This window comes from Heptranchias perlo, chromosome 27, assembly GCF_035084215.1.
Source record: "Heptranchias perlo isolate sHepPer1 chromosome 27, sHepPer1.hap1, whole genome shotgun sequence".
Lineage (NCBI taxonomy): Eukaryota > Metazoa > Chordata > Chondrichthyes > Hexanchiformes > Hexanchidae > Heptranchias > Heptranchias perlo.
In genome coordinates, this window is record NC_090351.1 from 25105761 (window position 1) to 25129729 (window position 23969).

Sequence of the window (23969 nt, forward strand, 5' to 3'; positions counted from 1 at the left end):
AATCCATACTTCTTCGGCAGATGGGAACAAGATTTCGAGCGGCAAGATGCCGTCGCCGGGGACCCGAGGGAATGGTCCCTGGCAGTAAGATAATGGGTCGGGGGCACCCAAATGTGATTATGGGAGGGGGAGGGAAACCCAGGGAAGGGAGATCCAATTTTTTTTGATAGGGCCTGGAGGAACACTCGTGCTCCTTCTGGCCCATTAGGTAACCATAACAAATTTAAATTACCTACCTTCCTCAGGCTCTTCTGGCCCTGCTCATGCTTGCTGCCAAGTTTCACTGGTGGGGTCCGGCACTCTGTGTGACTTGCGCACTCGGCAGTTAAAATCACATTGGGGTCCTAGATTGTGCCATAGGACCCTGAAATTTAGATATTATTGAGGCTCCCTGCCTGCCTCTGCTGGGAGCCTTTCTCAAATCCAAAAACTGCGGCGGGTGGGAGCACATCGGGAATGCAGCAGGAAACGTGCAGCCACCATTTTAACCAGCCACCCTCCTCATTCCCGTTGGGCGGGCAGGGTTAAAATCGAGCCTGATGTGTTGGGAAGCCATGAACTTCTTTGTGATATTGCCAGAAGGTAATTTTTAAATGCATTTGTTTAAAATAGAAAGTCTTACTGGTTGCATTGTTGCAATGTTTATTTAATGGATTTCTGATGTAAATACGGAAACTTGATGTTATCTCCAGTGTTACTAGGATAACTGAGTGCCTGTGCAGAATGACACATTGCAGAAAGAGCTTCATTATCTACTCAGTGCTGTATGGATTTTGGGTTTGTTTGGTTTTCAAGCTCCACAAATACAGCAGAAAAATAATGTCATTATTTGGCTTAACCTTAAAGAACCATGCACATTAACACACAACCCAGTCTAGTTGGAGTAGACAGTGATGGATCATAACCCAGCCCTAATTGAAGTGTATTTGTGATGTGGAGATGCCGGTGATGGACTGGGGTTGACAATTGTAAACAATTTTACAACACCAAGTTATAGTCCAGCAATTTTATTTTAAATTCACAAGCTTTCGGAGATTTTCTCCTTCCTCAGGTAAATGTAAATATTTGGTAAGACGTTATTGCTGTGGTACTGATGAAAAACTGCTGGGTTTACACCACTATTGTATGGTAATAGCTCAGAGCAATGGGATTTTTCACTGTCTAGCAATTAGTAATGGCTAACCAATTTTCAAAAACAATTGCTGATGAGTATCAAACTGCAGACCTATAATGCATTTACCCTTTTACACTTAAAACATATGAGGTTTGTTGTCTACCACTGGCGGAATTGAGACTGGCACAGTTTTTCTTATTTTGCAAGTGACATTTACTGATTAAATTTAGTAACTTATTTTGCAGCTATTTAGTGTGTGAACATTTAACCGAATACTTCCTGAATTTTCCTGATCATGCCATGGTGCTATTGTTTGTATAATGAGAGGCGGGAGAATCATTGTTACCAAAATCACTGAGAAATGGACTGTATAGAAACTCTTTTCCAAGAGTTTTGCAGAACAGGAAGGTCCTTAAAAAGAGACAGGATCTGCAAAGTATATCTCACAATACCAACTTTCGAGCAACACATGGATGTACAACACATCTGACTGATGCATTGGTCAGGGTAGCCAGCTATTTCTTCACCTCTCCTGCTGATTAACAAGAAGAATGTGTCATGACTGCCAATGTCACTACACAGCTGCATTTCCCAAAGTACAGGGGGTTCTTGATGGAAATCAATAAGTTCTGCTCCTCCTCTGGCACCAGCACGTGCTCCTTCTCCAGACTGACATTTCAGTGCAGTGCTCGGGGAATGTTGCATTGTTGAAGTTGCCGGCCTTCAGGTGAGCATTAAGCTGAGGCCTTGCCTGTCTGCTTCATGGACATAAAAGGTCCCATGGCACTATTCAAGGAAGAGCAGGGAGTTCTCCTGGTGACCTGGCTAAAATTCATCCCTCAACCATCAGGAACCGATTGGTCATTTATCTCATTTGCTGTTTATGAGCCCTCGCTGTGCGCAAATTAGTTGCTACATCTACCTACATAACAACAGTTGCTACACTTCAACAACGACTTGCATTTATATGGAACCTTTAATGTTAAGAAACATTCGATGGTGCTTCACAAAAGTGTAAGGAATAAATGGACATCAAAAGTATCCAAAGAAGAAACAATTAGGAATATTGACCAAAAGCTTGATCAAAGAGGGGGGTTTTAAGGAGAGTCTTAAAGAAAGGGAGGGTTTAGCAATTTAATTCCAGAGCAAGGAGCATAGGTGCCAAATGGAGGAGGCGATGTACACAAGGCCCGAGTCAAAGGAATGGAGAATTTGGGAGGTGGGTGGGGAAGAGTTGTAGCACTGGAGGAGGTTACAGAGATAAGGAGAGGTGAGACCATGGAGGGATTTAAACACAAGGATGAGAATTTTAGCAAACAAATTGAAATGCCATCCTATTTAGTTTCCTCTGTCGTGTTATTTGAATTGCACTAATAATGAATTCTGGAATAATATCGATAGCTACTGATATTAAATGTCACTTTTCATGTCTAAATTATCATTTTTGATTCATGATTATTCCTTGTACACCAACAATTCTGAGTGGTGAAATTACTGGTCATGTGGAAAGAATAAATTGACATTATTTCTGCACAATGTTTCTTCAGATCTGATTGACATCCAAGATGAACAGAGATAATTGAATAGAATAAAAGCTTCACTCTGTAATCCTTTATCACATGTACATCTTTCCACTTTTTCAATTTTCTTGCAAATACATTTTATCAGCCTAACTGCCTTCCAAGTATCTACCCTTCAAAAAAATGTTATTGTGTCTTAATTATTAAGGGTAATATGACTTACGGAATAATTTTGCCCACGTAGCATTCATATAAATATTGTAGTTGCTGCGTTCCCACTCCCCCCACTGCTGTGTGATAGTCTGCTTCCTCGTGCATCAAAACATCCTCGTTTAACCCTCCTACAGTCGGGCAATGTGTAATGAATGTGTTGGTTGTGTGGCTGGTGTATTTTGTATATAATCACTCTGTTCAACACAAAGTGAAAATAGTGGTTTTTGACCCTTAAGCAAATGAAAGTTTCAGAAAACCTCCTGTCTCTCATTCTCTCTCTGGGATGACCAGTTTTATTTCTTTTCAGCTCACACCCTGTGATGCTGAAAATATACTGGAACTTAAGTCAAACAATTATGCAGAGAAATCTAGGCATACTAGTACTTAAATCATTCATCTAAAGCTCTTGAGGGTGAAATCATACTTTCTCAGGAGCGCAAAACGGACGGTAGCAAATCGGTTGCCCGTTATACACCCACCCGATTTTTCTTAACAACGGGTGCGCGATTTGCTATCGCCTGTTTTGCGTTCTCGCCAAAGTTGAAATTCGCCTTTATTGTCTCCCGGATTTATTTTTATTTCAGTTGTTCTGAAATGCACTCATCTGCCAAAATAGCAGAGAAGAATTTTAGAAGGGCATATTAAGCACTTGTAAGCTAATATCTCGCTGCATAATTTCAGTATTTTTGCCATAATATTATAAGTAATGTATTTTACTGTTCGAGTCTTTAACCAAAAAGATTGTAAGGTGGTTTGTTCCAAAGTATAATGGCTTTATTAAGAAGTTATAATCAGTGACAAAGGTGTTAAAATACAAGAGTACAATTAAACATGCTAGTAAGATGAATACAACCTGGTACAAAGTTGATCAGTGTCCAAGACTTCGATGTGCACTTTCGAAGGTTTTGGTTAGTTGAGCGGCCCAGCCTCACTCCAAGAACGTTCTAATCAATACTTAAAAGCTCCCATCTTTATATGTCTTAGGGACAATTAGCTCTATTGGTCTCCTGTCAATCATTTTCTCTGTCCCATAGGGCAGTCCTACTCCCTTATACACACAACATTTGGCTTTACCACCTCCCTCATGATTAGTCACTTGCGAGTTATCAGTCACCCTTATCTCTGTCTAAAGCACCTTGTACTACTACCAAAGTATGGATAACTCCCTTTACCCATGTTATGAACAGGAGATGAGCATGACTCCAAATGCTTATTGCTCAACGAGGCCCTCTCTTGCACAAGGTCATTAAAAGCTTGTTTTGGATAGACAGAAAGCCTTTGTTCACAGGGAGAACTGACATAATGCTTTTCCCTAACAAGGTTTACAGTATTATACAGAAAGCTTGGATAATGCTTTTCTCACATTCCCTTCTTCTGAGTCTACAGGGGAAACCCTTTAGACTCACATTCCCGTCCCATCCTTAGGTCTCAGCTCAGTAGCGCAATACATCCATTTGCACATTCAGCTTTTATACATTGAGTATACTACATAAAGATTAAAATCTGTGAGAGAATTCTAGCCCAAGGGTGTTGTATACTGTTTCCCATCATGCGTGATTTGAAAGGGTAAATGTCCCCTTTTCAATGTCAGCATTGTGTTGTTTCATTTCAGTCTTTCAATCTTGATCTCCAACAGCCCTTGGTGACCTCACATGGCCTTATCTAACGTTCTCATCTTGTCAGCATCACATGCCTCTCTGATCCATTTGCTCTTCTGGTCTAACGGGCTGTGGACTTCCGACTGTCCCAAGAGCTCTAACTTTTGGGTGCAGAGTGCCCTATCTTTATACTATTCAGCTGTCTGGGCTGCACATATGCATCTCTGGTCTTATCTCCTAGCCGTAAATAATCTAACCCCCATGCTGATTCTGTGTTCAACTTTAGATGAACTGCGCCATGTAACGTGACTACCTCATCTTTTATCTCTGCTGTGTACTTACAAGCTGCTTTTGTTCACACAGTGACAGCATCTTTGTTTCACCCAGCATCACCCTCTTGCTAAATGCCTCAATGCTACATGAGATGGGATCATTGACTATGCTCAGTTTAAACCATATTCTTACATCTCCAACCTTTTGAACCTGAATGAAACTACTATGGGTCAATTTTCACCTTACCCCATAACTTTCTTCTCTGTCTTGTCTAAGATCACCTTGAGTTACATTTTATTAACATTATCTTTACATAAACACACATAGACAGATACATATTGTATCTGTTTCATTTGGTTAATCATACACATTGTGATATAGACAAAGAAAATCATAATACACTGTGTAGAAAACTACAATGTACCGTATTATCAAGAAATCATGGACTTAAAAGATTCTCCAGCTCTCCTTTTACTAAATATTATTTTTCCCTAGCCCTTAGTTGTTCCAATTTCATTGTTAACTCAAAGGAACCTAACCCTGAATTTTGGAAATTCAAATTTCTATGTCCCTCCTTACTTTAATTTCAATCCCTCTGATAGGTACCAGTGTTTAACTCTAACCTGATTGTTTCATTAATTACTTAGTTTCTCTATGGAGCACATGTCAATGCCTTGCTTAAAAGGTTTTCTCACTCTTCTGAGCCACATTAACCATTTCATATCATGCTGTTGTCAAGTAACTGAGCATGTCTGAGACCTGTTCTTCAGTGCATTTTCTTCATGTATTTCCGCATACTAGTTGTCTCACACACAACATATCACAGGTAATGTTCTTGAATATTAACTTTCTGCTGGCCAGTTTCTTCTTCCTCATGGTATTGGCAAATGTGTTTTCCATGGCACACTTCATATGTCCGGCAAGATTCAATCCTGTAAGAACAACTGCTCTGTTTGAAGAGTGGTTTAAATAGCTCACTAGGTCATAGGCTTTTGTAATCATGTTCTTCATCCTGGTCTCCATTTCCAATGGCAATGTACATTTGTACCTTTCATGTCCATTGTAGCCATTCTTGGGCTTTCAGGTTATCTTAATAAAAGATTGGGGGGTCTCTGGAGGTTTTTGCTTATGTTCCCCTGTATGGTCCCGATGTCTCAGGTAATGGCCAGGCTATCGAATGCAGTTTTCTCATTGTTTAGTGTAGGCAAAGACACAAACCTCTCCAAGAGAAAACTATCAATATATAACTCTTCTCAACTTCTGACTTTCACTAGATTTTACACTTATACTAGATTGATATCTTTAGTAAATCATGCCCAGGTGATTTATGTTACTCATGGATGCACTCACACATCTTTCCCTAACTCCTTTGGTTTGGTTCCTGAAATTCACCCATAATCTCTGAGGGCGATGACCATAAAAAAATTCCAATTTGGTGGTGTAATTTTCCTGTTTCTATCTTACATCCTCAACCACTTCCTCTCATCAAATTTTATACATCCCATTATTATTACCATTTCATCTCATGCATGACCCATGGAGGAACTTTACTGTCCAATACAATATTTACAGTCCAGTCCAATATCAATATATTTTTGTTTATTTTACTTAAATTCTTCTTTGACCGCTTTTCATTTCCCAAAATATCCCACTACATTGTGCCTGAGTCCATTCCATCATTTCAAAATGATCCCAATTCCAGAGAGCAGTATTGTCGGACTGACAGGGCTTGTCAATGTTCAATTTTATTTCCTCCCCAAAATACTTTCATCCTTGATACACAGCATTGGGCAGGAGCCACTTAGACTCCACTTCTTTTATTTTAAAATATAATTTGATTATCCCCTTAAACTACAGGTAAATTTTCCCTTCTTGAGTGCTTGAACAGCAACTCGTATCAATTTATCTTATCAATTCTAATTTCAGAAACAAATTATGTCTAGGCTTGGTTTTACAGCAGAGACAAAAGTGCTTGGAATTACTTTTGAATGTACCTTCCCCCTCCTTTAAGCACTCTGTCTCAGAAAATAAATGGGTTAAAGCAAAACAAATCAGGAAAAGCAACTTAGATCAAGGCTATTGATTGCTATTCCTTCTCTATGTAATTTTGAATTTCAAAATCCAAGTCTTAATCCAAAACATCACCGCCAGTGTCTGCAGATAAGTTCTTAAATTCTTAACATCACTGGATCGCTCCGTAACTTTGTTAAGCCACTTTTATGTCAAGGAACTACTCTTGGTAATCCTGCACCATCAACACTCATGCAGTCCCAAAAACCATAGCTCCCCGCTTTAAAAGGAAAGAAAAAATGAAAATCCATTGGCTCTTCTTGAGAGCCCAAAGGGTTAATTTGTCAATTCATTTTTTAAAGAATAATCCCTTTAACTGAAACAAATCCAGAAAAACAAAACATGAGAGAGACTGCCTAGCTTCTCTGTCCTATCTCTCTCTGTCTCTGGAACTCGCAGTCTGTCTGAAATTAACCCTGTCTATCCCACACACAGATGTACATAGGACGGCTGACTTTGGAGTTTCCAACTCCAAGTCCTACTCTGTGTTTTTGATTGATTTCATTTATTCGCTCAGGTAAGGAGGGTTCAGAATGTTCGAGCTGCCACTCCAATCCCATGTTATTAAAGGCCCATAGCCTTTGAATGTCATTCTGGAGTTGGTGGAGGTGGTGGAGGTGGTCTCTTCCTCCTCAACTTGCACATTGTCATCATCCATAAGCCATAAAAGAATGATAGGAACGATGGCATGTACCGTTTCAGTATCCTGCCCCTGCTACTTCTTTATCTGGTTAATATGTACCCATCTATCCCTTTTATCAGCTTGAATTTTATACACATTATTACTCAATTAGTCTATTATTAAGAAGGCTCCTTCAAATCTCTTTGCCCACTTTCCTGTGACATTGTTCAGTTTCACCATCACCCTGTTCCCCACTTCAGGACCCTTAACATAAGGACTGAATTGTGCCGGCACTTATTATTGTTGCCAATTGATAGGGCGGAACTTAAGTAAACCTGTCCATGGTCACACTCTTGTGTTGCGGTCCAGAGAGGGCGCCGCCGAGCCAAATCTCTGGCAACCGCATCCGGCATCCAGTCATGACTTCGAACAGAGTATGTCCCATCGCTCGGGAAGGGGTACCACGAAACACCCCAAACCTTACCAACCTCTCCCACTGCCTTGATAACTCGCTGCGTAAGGGTATGATCCATACACTCGACCGTCCTAGCTGCCTGAGGGCTATATGGAATGTGAAATGCACCCCTGAAGACAGGGGGTGTTTCACTTTGAACTTTGCAGACAAACATCTTAAAAAAAAACTAGTGCAGTCCAAATACTAATTTTATCAATACAGAAGAAAGGGTTAATTAATTCTTGCTTGTCAAAGCCTTAAGAGAGTGGGGGAGGAATTAATCACATTTGTTTTGAAGACGTTCAAATTAATTTGTAACCAGAGACAATCTGCAACTGTAACTTGTAATTCTTTAAAGATGTATTTCATCTTTTTTTTACAATTAAATCTCATTTTAAAGTAATTAGCATTTAAATAGTTCAACTACAAGACATCTCCAGATTGTTGCCATTTTCGTTTCTTCGGTCACTTTTTTTTCTGATCACGGTCAATCTCAGGATCAGAAGTGATGCTGTCAGTTTCCCAACAGCTATCATATTTCAATACAACCAATATCATTAAGCCAATAGAATGTCAAAATATTCAGACATCAATTCATGTTCACAGTTACTCAACACAAAAGAGAAAAACACATAACGAGCATTAAAACGGGGGGCGTAGCCCACAACAGCAAAAAGAAAGCGCTCACAATTAGGACAGGCTTTTTAAAGAGACAGTACACTGAAAACAAAAGAACACATTGTGTTGTTTGAAACACTTTCCCTTTCTCCTTCTTGATTTCATCACAGACTACCCTTTTTCACTTAAACTATATTTCAATTTCTGATGTTTGTGACTTAACCCCATACTGACTCACACTTTGAGTCCTCACCCAAGCCTGGTGTAGCGAAGGTCCCTCCATCTTTCACTTGCTTACTGTTCATCAGAGCTTGCAAAGCAGCCTGATCTCTACTACCTCCTATTCCCACTGCTTTCCAAACGGCAGCAATAGTATCCACCCATCCCTGCCTGCCTTCTCATATCCCTGACGACAGACACTTGAATACCTCGGGGCTACAGGCACATAGTATCTTTTGCACATTCTCTCTGTCGTCACTGCCGTTCAATTCAACAGTTTGATTTATTGCTGCTATAGAAGATACTGGGTCTTCCCTGACTTTTATTTTAGGGATAGCTTTCACTAATTCCTGTAATTGCATACCCGTATAGGAGATCTCTATGGTCTGTGTCACATTCTCTGCAGCGTTTTCAACATATGTCTCTGCACCCTCTGGTAGCTGGGCATCTCCCTGGGCCCAAATTCTCCCGACCTCCCGTTTGACTGTACGCGTGGGGGCCATTCTGGGTATCGGGTCCCTCGGACCTCGATCGGGATAATGATCTCGGTCGTCGTCGTCTCCCCAGTAATGCTCTGTCTTTTCTGCGAGGTCATCCCTGTCTATACCTTCATTCCCACTATCATCTCCCTCAGCTACGCCACACTGACTTATCACATGTACCATCCCCCTGTGGGATTTCAGTTGTTTATGCTTTAATATCTCTATTATAACTATCATGATGGGGCCCCTTTTGGGGCACCTCTTTCTCTTTTCTCATAATTTTGGCCATAGTTTTATTTTCATTTTCTGTCTTGCTATGCTCCTCCTCCTCCTCCTTTCTGTGCTTTATCTTTTAGCATTTTATATTTAATCTGAACTGCCTGCAGTTTGTCCTTTAACCTTTCCACCTCTGAAGCTGAAACAGCAGCATCCCTGCTTTCCAACCATTACCTTTGATCTTTTCCTCCTTCAGTTAACTCCTTCACTTGATCCTCAACCTCACAAAGTCTGACAATTTTTGACTAATAAAGCACAAGTTCCTAGTTTCTCCTGAATATACTTCTTTGTTTTATCTACCAGAGATTTTGCTGGTGATTCTTCCATCTTCCCGTAACTATCAATCTCATCTGCCATGGCTAAAAACTACCCTTCCTTTTTAAAAAAAAATGTTAATGATCCGTGAGCCCGTGCGAGGATATCTTTCGCCATGTTAACCAGCCCACTGCTCAAAACTGTGAGCCTGTGCGAGGATCTCATGCCACATTAACCAACCCGCCCCTCAAACTGTGAGTTAAACAACCCACCGCAGTATCGCCTCTGGACTATTACACAGGTATCTCACGACCAAAAACACATGATCCCAACTTTGCCAGTTCACCAAGTACAACAACCCAAATACTTATACTTTGCACAAACCAACACCTTGCGCCTCACATTGGAGCGCCAATATGTAAGTAATATATTTTACTGTTCGAGTCTTTAACCAAAAAGGCTGCAAGGTGGTTTGTTCCAAAGTGTAATGGCTTTATTAAGCAGTTATAATAAGTAATAAAGATGTTAAAATACAAGAGTACAATTAAACATGCTAGTAAGAATGAATATAACCTGGCACAAAGTTGATCAGTGACCAAGACTTCGATGTGCACTTTCGAAGGTCTTGATTAGTTGTGCGGTCCAGCCTCGCTCCGCGAAGGTTCTAATCAAAACTGAAAAGCTCCCATCTTTTTATGTCTTAGAGACAATTCGCTCTGTATGGGCCTCCCATCAATCATCCTCTCTGTCCCATAGGGCTGCTATCAGTCCTACTCCCTTATACACACAACATTTGGCTTTACCACCTCCCCTATGATTAGCTGCCTCTGAGTTATCAGTCACCCTTATCTCTGTCTAAAGCATCTTGCACTACTACCAAAGTATGGATAACTCCCTTTACCCATGTTATGAACAGGAAATGAGCATGACATGAAATGCTCATTACTCAAAGAGGCCCTCTCTTGCACAAGGTCATAAAAAGCTTGTTTTGGATAGACAGAATGCCTTTGTTCACAGGGAAAACTGACATAATGCTTTTCCCTAACAAGGTTTAAAATATTATACAGAAAGTTTGTAAAATGCTTTTCTTAAATATTAACTTTAAACTACTAAATTAAACACATAAACACCATTTTACATACAATAAAAATGTGTAAACAATTCAGCTGTGCTTGTCCTACCTTCCCATTTTCCTCCTATTATTCCCCTCTCTATTGTCTCAGCACATGTTTTCATTTTAATTTTGCTCTTTTTTTCCTAACCACTACGGTCTTGCCAGGAAATTCCTTGGAGATTCTGCTGATCACCTGCCATAGCTCCAGCAGAAAATGAGCAGAAACCCTGGCTACATCGCGTAAATCGGGGCTTCTGCCATTCTTCTGCCGAAGTCATGGTGACCGATTGGGAGAACCTTGGCAAAATTCCCAGCATCTATTCTACTATTCTAAACTTTTCTTCCCAGTTTATAAAATTTGACAAACTTCGACTTTAATCTCTGCTTTTCTGCTTGCACCGTCCATTTCTTTTTATAAAAAAAGGTTTTCATTGGCTAAACATTTGCTTGAAAGGCAAATTTTCCAACCAATTCAACACCCATATTCTGAAGATTAATAGAATCATAGAAGTTTACAACATGGAAACAGGCCCTTCGGCCCAACATGTCCATGTTGCCCAGTTTATACCACTAAGCTAGTCCCAGTTGCCTGCACTTGGCCCATATCCCTCTATACCCATCTTACCCATGTAACTGTCCAAATGCTTTTTAAAAGACAAAATTGTACCCGCCTCTACTACTGCCTCTAGCAGCTCGTTCCAGACACTCACCACCCTTTGAGTGAAACAATTGCCCCTCTGGACCCTTTTGTATCTCTCCCCTCTCACCTTAAATCTATGTCCCCTCGTTATAGACTCCCCTACCTCTGGGAAAAGATTTTGACTATCTACCTTATCTATCCCCCTCATTATTTTATAGACTTCTATAAGATCACCCCTAAACCTCCTACTCTCCAGGGAAAAAAGTCTCAGTCTATCCAACCTCTCCCTATAAGTCAAACCATCAAGTCCCGGTAGCATCCCAGTAAATCTTTTCTGCATTCTTTCTAGTTTAATAATATCCTTTCTACAATAGGGTGACCAGAACTGTACACAGTATTCCAAGTGTGGCCTTACTAATGTCTTGTACAACTTCAACATGACATCCCAACTCCTGTATTCAATGTTCTGACCAATGAAACCAAGCATGCTGAATGCCTTCTTCACCACCCTATCCACCTGTGACTCCACTTTCAAGGAGCTATGAACCTGTACTCCTAGATCTCTTTGTTCTATAACTCTCCCCAACGCCCTACCATTAACGGAGTAGGTCCTGGCCCGATTCGATCTCCCAAAATGCATCACCTCACATTTATCTAAATTAAACTCCATCTGCCATTCATCGGCCCACTGGCCCAATTTATCAAGATCCCGTTGCAATCCTAGATAACCTTCTTCACTGTCCACAATGCCACCAATCTTGATGTCATCTGCAAACTTACTAAACATGCCTCCTAAATTCTCATCCAAATCATTCATATAAATAACAAATAACAGCGGACCCAGCACCGATCCCTGAGGCACACCGCTGGTCACAGGCCTCCAGTTTGAAACACAACCCTCTACAACCCCCCTCTGTCTTCTGTCGTCAATCCAATTTTGTATCCAATTGGCTACCTCACCTTGGATCCCGTGAGATTTAACCTTATGTAACAACCTACCATGCGGTACCTTGTCAAAGGCTTTGCTAAAGTCCATGTAGACCACGTCTACTGCACAGCCCTCATCTATCTTCTTGGTTACCCCTTCAAAAGGGTTACCCCTTAAGGATCAACAAGGTCATCTATGTGCGGAACCACAAGAGATGGGTGAGATCCTGAATGAATATTTCACATCGGTATTTACGGTTGAGAAAGGCATGGATGTTAGGGAACTTGGGGAAATAAATAGTGATGTCTTGAGGAGTGTATATATTACAGAGAGGGAGGTGCTGGAAGTCTTAACGCGCATCAAGGTAGATAAATCTCCGGGACCTGATGAAATGTATCCCAGGACGTTATGGGAGGTTAGGGAGGAAATTGCGGGTCCCCTAGCAGAGATATTTGAATCATCCACCGCTACAGGTGAGGTGCCTGAAGATTGGAGGGTAGCAAATGTTGTGCCTTTGTTTAAGAAGGGCGGCAGGGAAAAGCCTGGGAACTACAGACCAGTGAGCCTGACATCTGTAGTGGGTAAGTTGTTAGAGGGTATTCTGAGGGACAGAATCTACAGGCATTTGGAGAGGCAGGGACTAATTAGGAACAGTCAGCATGGTTTTGTGAGAGGAAAATCATGTCTCACGAATTTGATTGAGTTTTTTGAAGGGGTAACCAAGAAGATAGATGAGGGCTGTGCAGTAGACGTGGTCTACATGGACTTCAGCAAAGCATTTGACAAGGTACCGCATGGTAGGTTGTTACATAAGGTTAAATCTCATGGGATCCAAGGTGAGGTAGCCAATTGGATACAAAATTGGCTTGACGACAGAAGACAGAGGGTGGTTGTCGAGGGTTGTTTTTCAAACTGGATGCCTGTGTCCAGCGGTGTGCCTCAGGGATCGGTGCTGGGTCCGCTGTTATTTGTTATTTATATTAATGATTTGGATGAGAATTTAGGAGGCATGGTTAGTAAGTTTGCAGATGACACCAAGATTGGTGGCATTGTGGACAGTGAAGAAGGTTATCTAGGATTGCAACGGGATCTTGATAAATTGGGCCAGTGGGCCGATGAATGGCAGATGGAGTTTAATTTAGATAAATGTGAGGTGATGCATTTTGGTAGATCGAATCGGGCCAGGACCTACTCCGTTAATGGTAGGGCGTTGGGGAGAGTTATAGAACAAAGAGATCTAGGAGTACAGATTCATAGCTCCTTGAAAGTGGAGTCACAGGTGGATAGGGTGGTGAAGAAGGCATTCAGCATGCTTGGTTTCATTGGTCAGAACATTGAATGCAGGAGTTGGGATGTCTTGTTGAAGTTGTACAGGGCATTGGTGAGGCCACACTTGGAGTACTGTGTACAGTTCTGGTCACCCTATTATAGAAAGGATATTATTAAACTAGAAAGAGTGCAGAAAAGATTTACTAGGATGCTACCGGGACTTGATGGTTTGACTTACAGGGAGAGGTTAGACAGACTGGGACTTTATTCCCTGGAGAGTAGGAGGTTAAGGGGTGATCTTATAGAAGTCTATAAAATAATGAGGGGCATAGATAAGGTCGATAGTCAAAATCTTTTCCCAAAGGTAGGGGAGTCTATAACGAGGGGGCACAGATTTAAGGTGAGAGGGGAGAGATACAAAAGGATCCAGAGGGGCAATTTTTTCACTCAAAGGGTGGTGAGTGTCTGGAACGAGCTGCCAGAGGCAGTAGTAGAGGCGGGTACAATTTTGTCTTTTAAAAAGCATTTGGACAGTTACATGGGGAAGATGGGTATCGAGGGATATGGGCCAAGTGCAGGCAATTGGGACTAGCTTAGTGGTATAAACTGGGCGACATGGACATGTTGGGCCGAAGGGCCTGTTTCCATGTTGTAACTTCTATGATTCTATGATTCTATGAAAAAACTCAATCAAATTCGTGAGACATGATTTTCCTCACAAAACCATGCTGACTGTTCCTAATCAGTCCCTGCCTCTCCAAATGTCTGTAGATCCTGTCTCTCAGAATACCCTCTAACAACTTACGCACTACAGATGTCAGGCTCACCGGTCTGTAGTTCCCAGGCTTTTCCCTGCCACCCTTCTTAAACAAAGGCACAACATTTGCTACCCTCCAATCTTCAGGCACCTCACCTGTAGCTGTCGATGATTCAAATATCTCTGCTAGGGGACCCGCAATTTCCTCCCTAACCTCCCATAACGTCCTGGGATACATTTCATCAGGTCCCAGAGATTTATCTACCTTGATGCGCGTTAAGACTTCCAGCACCTCCCTCTCTGTAATATGTACACTCCTCAAGACATCACTATTTATTTCCCCAAGTTCCCTAACATCCATGCCTTTCTCAACCGTAAATACCGATGTGAAATATTCATTTAGGATCTCACCCATCTCTTGTGGTTCCGCACATAGATGACCTTGTTGATCCTTAATCTGATCACTTTGTGCATTTCTTTTGTATATAAAATCTCACCCAATCTTGGATGGCCCACTCAAGTTATCCCCATGGCTTGGCAGCACTTAGACAAGTAAACCTGTTTGCAGTGCTTAAAGGGGTTAATAGTTATCACTGGAAAATGCTTCTTTCATAATTAGGTCCCAACAATTCCCCAAAGTCTGATTCATGTGGCATAATGATCACAATTTCAGTGGCTATAAAGACAGATTCTAATCACACATTTCAGACAGCCTCTTTTTTTCAGATTTCTGTGAAGAATTTTAACTTTAACAGGCAATTATCTTATAATTAACTCATCTCCAGTTTGACGTACGTTACTAATTAGTTGCTTTTTTCTTTACAGAACGATCAAGGTGGAGGTATACGACTGGGACAGAGATGGCAGGTAAGAATTGGAGTAATGCATTTTAATGACACGTGAAATAAGGAGAATAATCCACTGGAACACTATTATATTTTTCTGATCAGCTGATCAGCCAAAAAGCCAGGTTCTGCTACATTCTGCATCTTAATTGGTATCTTGTGAGCTCTGGAAAGATCATATACCATCTGGTGTGCAGCAGTTTCTGTGTCAGGCTGGCAGGTATCAATGTGATTACCATGAGTTCTGCTGTGTGTAGCTTCTTAATGTTAGGCTTACTGCAGCTTGCAGATTAACTATTGCACGGTTCAGTGTAACTCACAGTATCATCATATGTGTCACTGTTGCTACTGAATACTTGTGGTAAAGGAGTTCCGATCAAATTTTCAAGTACAGTATCTGTTGGCAATCTAATTTTTTCTTGGTCTTCGCCTATCAGCTTATTTTTTTTTAAAACTATATTTCTTCCATGATTATGTTACCATTAGTATTAAATATTAAAAGAAACACAAGGTTAAAAAAAGGGGTTAATGCTGTGTCGATCAACTCCTTTTAATAAGTAATGGATCAATATAAGTAGGAATGGGATTGAAGGTTATAGTGGTAGACTGAGATAATCAAATATTATGCAGAACATAATGGTTCTTGTGCTGCTAGAACCAAGGAAGTGTCTGGAAAATAACTCTGAAAAGTAACTGTGTATCCCTCCCTCAGTTCACTCCACCATTAATAGCCATCTAGGCCACATGCATTGGAATACTCCCCCTAAACAGCTCTGCTTCTCAATCTCCCTCTCCTTATTTAAGACCCTCGTGAAGCCCCACCTCTTTGACCAAGCTTTCGGTCAACCCTCCTAATATCGCCTTCCCCTGGCTTGGCGTGCATTTTTGTCTGTGAAGTGCCTTGGGACATTTTTCTACGTTTAAGGCATTACGTAACTGCAAGTTGTCGATCAGGATAGATATTCTGGGATTCTGCTTGGGTATTGGGGAATTTCCGTTTGTGCTGTTCGTTCTTTCACTACTGTACTGATGCTTTCAAATCTCTCCCATCATTAAGCTCACTAATTTCTGATCTGTCATGAAATTCAATATTCACCTTTAGATTTGAGTCTGCAGTTGTGGAGTGTTGCAAACATTTACCATCAATGGTCTTTAACAAGGAAGCAAAAAATCTGATTTATTTTTCTACCTTCTCACTGGTCTTTTTACTTCATTTTTAATGGGGTAGTATTCCTCAGTACAGATTAAATACAGATGAATCATCTGTTGGTGCTTTTTCTCAATACTATACCATTTTTTTACTCTGTTAAAATAACCCATACACTAAACTTGGTACAGTGTCATTTCAAAGCTTCAGAAACTGCAATAATGAACTTTTCAATGCGTAAGAATGTAAAAAAAGATCATCATCACACCTGAAGACAGCTTTGACAGGTTTCTCTTGATCCTTTTACAATTGATTGAGGTTACCTTCATCTGATAGCCATTACCATACATCAAACTGCACTGCTCTGAGCTTGAGGTGAATCCGCCATGTTTCACCTCAGGCTGAGAATAGTGCAGTGTGATATTTCAATTTTCTTCACGAAATTAATAATTTTCTTCAACATTTTGACAAGTAATAATATACTTGGATTTGTACTGTTAAGGAATTGAGGGCAAACTGGTCAACTGAAGGATGCAGTTTGTGTTTTCACTGTTCAATCATTTGATCATTTCCCTAGTCTAGAGCATATGCTAGGGTGTTAATGTTGAAATAATTGTTATGATTCCTACTACAGTGAAAGGATGCTGTAGCTTGTGGCATACGAAATGTAGGTTGAACAGATATAATCAATACCATTTGAAAGAGGATCCTGTATGCTGTTTTTTAAAATGTTGTTGCCATTAGCAAACTCTGTGTGCATAGCATAAGTGTTTGAGCATGCTGGGTTGATCTAAAATTTAGTGAAAAGTCAGTGTTTCTAGTGCAAATCACATGGGAAGAGTTTAGTCTGCAGCAGTGAAAGATTTCCAGTGGCAATCAGGGCAGCGTTGTGATGCACACTGTTCTTGGCCAGTTCAGGAACTATATCTGCCCGTAGCATTCCCCAAAGGCCCAGCCTTTTCAATAAACAGGAAGCATAAAGGGATTGTTTAGTAAACGTTGGTTGATTTCCTACCCATATTTTTCTTCATGTTCCAGTACCCTTGTGCTTTCCACTGTTCCTGTCTGAAAACATGCATAGGTAACCTTATCCACAACTACACCCATTCCTCCTTTAGACCAGATATTACATGGTTCACAAGAGCACAATGGGGTATTGTCACATCCCTGGTTTATACTGTCATATAAGTTGACAGAGTAAGTCAACTCCCATGAAAGTAAGGCATTCAGACTGTTTAAAGAAGTGACTGCTAAACCCAAAGAAGTCACTAAACCCAAAAAGATATCTATGGCAGACCAGAATTTGTAATACTGTCCCTCTGAGAAGCACTTCGCCCCTGTTTGGCAATCGTCAGGCAGACTGTTTGAAATTGGGAACTCCCCATCTTGAATAATGCAATGTTTTTAAAGCAATTAAATTCAGAAAAGTATATTAGATGAGTGTTGTGTTTTCAGATTTGACTTGATCATCAGATAGTGGATGCTCAGTATAAACTGACTCGAGGTTCAGAAGCATTACTTATGTGACTGTAACATAAGTAAGTGCACATGTTGATACCTGTGCATATTTACTGTCACTTTGGCCATTGTAACACCTCATTAACAATCTCTGAGGATATGCAGAATTTTACAATGACAGATCTGGGGCGTCATTTTAGCACCCGCTATCGGGTGCGTTCCTGGCGGGGGGGCTCCGAAAATCGGAGAATCCCGGCACGGGACCGGAGCCCGCCTCGAACCCGCGCACTTCCGGGTTCCCCGCTGACGCGCCGGCGTGCGCGCGCAGCCCCCGCTGGTGGGAATCCCGCAGGCAATTAAAGCCAGCGGGACGTCACTTGAGAGTATTTACCTTGGTATTTCAGGTCATTAACAGACCTGATTAAGGGATTAAGTGAGGAGGGGTGGGATTTTAGAGCAAACTGGGACTGTTTCCCACACTGGGGGAAACACTCCCAGGTCAAATGGACGTGTTGCAGCCATCAGCCTGTGGCACCTGCAAAGGTCCATTTGACAGGTGGGTGGGGGGGGAGATCCTCACTCATTGCAGGAGGCCACTCTGTCACTTGGGACAAAGTTTGGCCTCCACCACCCTCCTCCTGACAGTCAAAGTCACCAACCTGCATACTTACCCCGGGGTCCGGAGACATGTACCTACCTTGCGGACCCCCTCAGATGTACATCTTGCGGATGGGGGCTGCCGTAGCTGCAGTCATGACCTCCTCGGAGGGCGAACAGCATCACCAGCCTCGCCATCCACGCCGTCCACCTCTGACACGTGGAGCTCTACAACAGAGTGCTGTGACACATCCACCTGTACTGCAGGAGGGAGGGCTACCGCAGAGAGAGATGTGTCGCAGAGGGCACTACCCTCGCCACAGGGTCCGCAGACCGAGGCTCAGCCTCCTGGACCTCTCTGAGCAGCAGTGCACACGGAGGCTCAGAGTCACTCGACATGTAGCCGTGGACATCTGCAGCCTCCTTCATGCCAAGCTGCTCCTGGCTGGCCCGAGCACCATCTTCTTACCTGTCGCTGTCAAAGTCACCACTGCCCTCAACAACTTCTCCTCCGCATCCTTCCAGGGTGCAACCGGGGACATCGCCGATGTCTCTCAGTCGTCTGCGCAGAAGAGCCCTGCAAATACACCTACACCCACTCTGCAGTGACACAATGGGTGGCATCAGTTGTGGGTCCTCATAGTGATCCTCAGGAGAGGGCATTATTGCACAGACCAGACAGGATTCGCGAAGACATGGCAGTAGTGGTGCCAATATAATATGTAATGTGAGTTGGTCAGAAATTCAATATAAGTAACACCCGTGACAAACCCTCAAACACCCTTGTGCATCCCCTTCATGCTCACGACACATTTGCCTTACGCTGCCTACTGCACATATGTGATGTATGCCCTGTGGCTGCAGCACAGGTAGTGGCAGGTTGAGTGAGGCTGGCCGTGAAAGAGATGCACGAGAGGGTGAGTATGAGATAGAGCCATGAGATTGTATGAGGATTGGGTTGAGTGGTAGTGGCGGGATGAGTACTGGCGAGGTGAGTAGGTGCAGGTAAGATGAGGATGGGGTTTGAGTGGGTATGAGGGGTGATGTGACAGAGTAGTGTTGGCAGTGCTGAAGGAGATGTGGGGTGGGGGCAGTGAAGTGGCAGACGGAGTGCAGGGGAAAGACTACGTGTACTCACTATGGCTGGCCTACTGAGGTCATTGGAGCGCCTCCTGCACTGTATGCAGGTGGGCGATATGTTGGTTGCGCTGGTGACCTCCTCTGCCACCTCGAGCCAGGCCTTCCTGGTGGCAGAGGCAGGCCGCTTCCTCCCGCACGCCGGGAGGAAGATCTCTGTCCTCCCCCTCCTCCTCACCCCATGTATTGATACCTGGATTGACAACACTTCCCCCTGGGCTGCTCCATGCTGTAATTTTTGCTATTTGTTGCACCATCTGTCAGTGGAGGACTGCCCCTTTAAATAGAGCTCCTCCAACTGACAGATCTTACTGCGCATGCGCAGCCCGCCCGACGCGCAGATCAGCAGTGGGGAACCCGGAGGAGCAGGTAAGTGGATCCAATTAGTGGATTGTCTGCTACGATCGCGCGGGAAGCAGACTCATTTCACCGGGCGCGTTACCCACGCACCCGATAGCCCCCCCGCCGAGAACCGCAGCCCTGCTAACATCGGGCCCCTGATCTTTAAGTTTGTTCTTAATCTCTTTGTACTGAGTTAATTTTTGTTATTGTCATTAGCAGAAGTTTATACATTTAGGATCTGTTTTTTGTAGCAATGTGATTAGTGTGCTAGTTTGAAAAACTAAAACAATGATCTGTGCATTTACCTTTGGTGCCATGAGTTCAAGTATTATTCTTTGAAATACATTATCAAGGAATGTAAGGAATCTTACAACACCAGGTCATAGTCCAACAGTTTTATTTGAAAATCACAAGCTTTCGGAACTTTCGTCCTTCATGTCCTGACGAAGGACGAAAGCTCCGAAAGCTTGTGATTTTCAAATAAAACTGTTGGACTATGACCTGGTGTTGTAAGATTCCTTACATTTGTCCACCCCAATCCATCACCGGCATCTCCACATCATTATCAGGGAAGACAGAGATGTTGAAAGAACTCTGCATTACAATTGATCTGTACCATTTCAGGCCTAAGAATGTTTTCACATCAAATAATATGAAACCATTCTTCTCCCATTTAAAAAAAACAGGATTTTCAGTTTACTCAAATGACACTGATAAAGCTGAGTGCCTTAATTTTTTGCTCATCACAAGAGAGAACGATCTAACAATTAAAGTCCTTCAGCTCGTTTAACCTCACCTTTCCACGATACCGACCCAGCCATATTCCCATCATTGCATCCAGCTGTTGTTAAATGAGCTCAGTGTCCAAACCTGCAATCCACATCTTTATAATATTAATCATTCTAATTGTATAAAAAGTTCCAAGTTCCAAACACTGGTTTATGAAGCATTCTTCTTTTGTGAAGCCCTGATGAAATCAGGTACTCAAAGGGTTAAAATAAATTAGAAAGTATTCCTTGCTGCCAGTCATGAGTGCCACAAAAAGCTCATTTTATCTTTCCAAGTCTCTATGTATGACGGCATCAACAGTCTCAGCCACTGAACATAGCCGTAATAGCTCAAACAGAAGAATAAAACGCCAACATACACAGGTTTGACAAGTACTTTTCAAAGTATATTAAAGAATATAAAATGAGAATATTATAAGGCAGATGAGCTCCTGCCATCACATATAAATAAGCTTTTTGGTGTGCGTTATACTGAAATATCATGATTTAGAAAACTACAAATTTTTATGATAGTGTTTCTGCTATCATTGTTAAAGTTGGCAGGTCTCACTTTTTCAATTTCATGGGAGAAATGCTAAATCCATCATTACCATATTAATATACTAACAAAGAGAAAAGTAGATTTGTTTTAATATTAGCATTCCCGTTTTCTCTAAACCTTTTTCAACATAGCTGTTCATTTTCATGATTTCTTCTGAACCGAGAAAGCATCTGATAGTTTTTGGACTTTGGTGTTATTTCCTACAAACGCTGCTCTGGGGCTTAGATCAGTAAGAGGTGCATTGAACACAATGCATGGTGATGACCCTTTTCAGAAGCAATGAAACTAGTCAGAATATTATGCTTTCCAGATCACTTCAGTTGCTTTTAGGTCTTTCACCTCCAACTGTGGCAACCTGAAGTACAGCATAATTGCTGTTTTTTTTCACCAGTTAGAAACATTACAACAATAACTTACAGTTATATGGTTCCTTTAACATAAAAATGTCCTACTCGAACGTTGTGATGATCTATTCACTCCATCTCTGTCTTCTACAATGAAGGTGATGTCATGATTGTGTCTTCCTAATGCTTCACAAATGGAAATGGACAGTTAGCAAATTAAGTTTTATTTGATTTTATAACATTATGGTTCTGTATTTTTCAGGGTACTCTGCTTAATATTGTATAACCATTTCTATTTGAAGCAGTTTTACAATGTGCTGAAGATCCCATTGCTATGGAATCTATCTCGTTTTCATTGTCCTGTGAATTTTAGAGTGTAAACCGAGAACCAGCAGTTCTTGGGCATAAGTATGATCATGACTTTAGTTTTCTGGACTTGCCTGTGAGTCAGAATGTTATAGGTTCAAGCCCCACTCCAGCAATCTGAGCACACAAACTAGGCTGACAATTCGGTGCATTACGGAGGGAATGCTGCACTATCAGAGGTGCCATCTTTCAGATGTGATGTTAAACCGAGGCCCCGTCTGCCCTCTCAGGTGGGTATAAAAGATCCCATGGCATTATTTCAAAAAAGAGTTCTCCCGGTGTCCTGGTCAATATTTATCCATCAACCAACACCTAAAAACAGATGATCTGGTCATTGATTTCATTGCTGTTTGTGGGGCCTTACTGTGCACAAATTGGCTGCCATGTTTTCTACATTACAACAATGACTACACTTCAAAAGTACTTCATTGGCTGTCATGTGCTTTGAGACGTTGTGAGGTTGTGAAAGGCACTATATAAATGCAAGTTTGTTTGTTCGTTCATGGACTAGACTTTCTCTGCTGGTTGGGGAAGGACTCTACAAGCCAACAATGTGAAAAGTGCAATGCTGTACAGGTGGGATGAGCATTCAGCTTAGCATGGTTGAAAAATATTGTGGCCTGTCCTTCCCCACCTCCCCCCCACCACCTTCATCAAGGTGGTTGTTTAGGCTTACCACTGGCTTCACAGAAAATCAACAGCCCTTGAGGTGGTCCTGCATGCTACATGAGGCACTTGTGTCACCCCATTTATATTGCAGCGCTGCCTGTTGAAGTCAAGGAGAGGATAATCAAAATTGTGTGTTTCTTGTATTGTTACATTACTTTAATAACAGAGGCCGGTTTTAAGTGCCTTCACCCAATGAATATGGGGCGGTAGCAGCCTGTAAATGACAGTGGGTTACTTAGCACCCTGTTTACGCTGGAAGTCCAGCTGCCGCCTTCTTGGGTAGGGTCCTGGGAAGGGCAGCTGGAGTGCCCACCTGTTTTAGGCAGGAGGCCACTTGTAATATGTAGGATCCCAATTGCAAATTTGAGGTACAAATGGGCAGAGCATGCACCGCCAACAGTCCACCCATTTGTACCGTGGTTGAACAGCCTAACCAGCAGTCCTTAAAGGGACCGCTGGAGGCCACACAAGAAATGGCCGGAAATAATTTTAACTTTTATTTTTGTGGGATTAGGAGAAGCAGGGATACTTCGGCTTGCTGTGAGCACGTGTGAGGCACCCTCCAGGATGGCCTTCCCCTCCCTCCAAGCTCCAACTGTGGCCGCAGCTCAGTGGAAACGTGTATATGAGATAGCAACAGGCGGGCGCATTCTGACTGCCTAAAATTAAAATGATCCCCACAGTTGTTTTTTTATCCACAATAAACACATTTTAAACAATATGTGTGATTGGATAGGAATGTCTCATGCACTCTGGGAGGACATATAATACATTTTTGTATAGAAATTTAAGAAGCAATTTTCATTAATTAAAGAGAAAAATGGCTGCAATTAAAACTTCACAGGTCAATGTTGTAATTTCCTGACAGTTCAGAGAGAATGAAACATAGCACGAGTTGACACTTTTTCTGTTAAGATGTTAATGTTGCTGAAATTGGAAAATTATCCTGAAGCACTCTCATTAACCAGACTGAGGAAATCAATTAGCAGATCTGAAACGAGCTCCAGCTAATAGATGCCCAGGCAGCTATGTCATAGTGCAAATGTGTAGCGAATGCCAGGACTAGAATAACTGTGCTCTTTATGCATATTACATTGCTTGGCATTTCTGAATTTAGCTCAGTGACACACTCCACCATCTACTACAACAGTTTTAATTGCTCCAAAAACTGCAATAAAATTGCTTGACAAAGTTTATAAGGGAACTTTAACTGCAGTTCTGTGCCTTTCTTTTATTAAAACAGATGACAGTTACATAAATGAAGCTGTTACTGATTTCTATTAACACAGAGAGATCTCCTTTTTAATTTGGGA

General features: G+C 41.9%; 1 long non-coding RNA gene across 1 annotated transcript in view; it reads left to right on the plus strand.

Moving 5' to 3' along the window:
- Positions 1-23969, plus strand: part of LOC137344471 (uncharacterized) — a 111480-nt gene that overhangs the window by 32977 nt on the left and 54534 nt on the right. Inside the window, exon 2 of the long non-coding RNA XR_010968367.1 lies at positions 15248-15289. This is a non-coding gene — a long non-coding RNA (uncharacterized lncRNA). The remainder of the gene's footprint in view (positions 1-15247; positions 15290-23969) is intronic.